This window comes from Branchiostoma floridae, chromosome 3 (genome assembly GCF_000003815.2).
Source record: "Branchiostoma floridae strain S238N-H82 chromosome 3, Bfl_VNyyK, whole genome shotgun sequence".
Classification (NCBI taxonomy): Eukaryota; Metazoa; Chordata; class Leptocardii; order Amphioxiformes; family Branchiostomatidae; genus Branchiostoma; species Branchiostoma floridae.
Window position 1 is genome coordinate 65,203 of NC_049981.1, and position 213 is coordinate 65,415.

The window sequence follows — 213 nt, forward strand, 5'->3', positions numbered from 1 at the left end:
GTCAAAACGGACTGGATTAGGGCTACGAGGCAGAAAGCGAAGTCGGTTGCTGCCAGGTTAGCTATATAGATGTTACACGCGGTCCTCATGGTGGGGTACCGTGTAACCATGAACAAGATGAGCAAGTTTGCCAACATGCCTATGGCAGAGATGCAGCAGCGAGCAACATGGAGGATAGAGTTGACGAGGACAGACGTAGGCGGCGATGCGTCG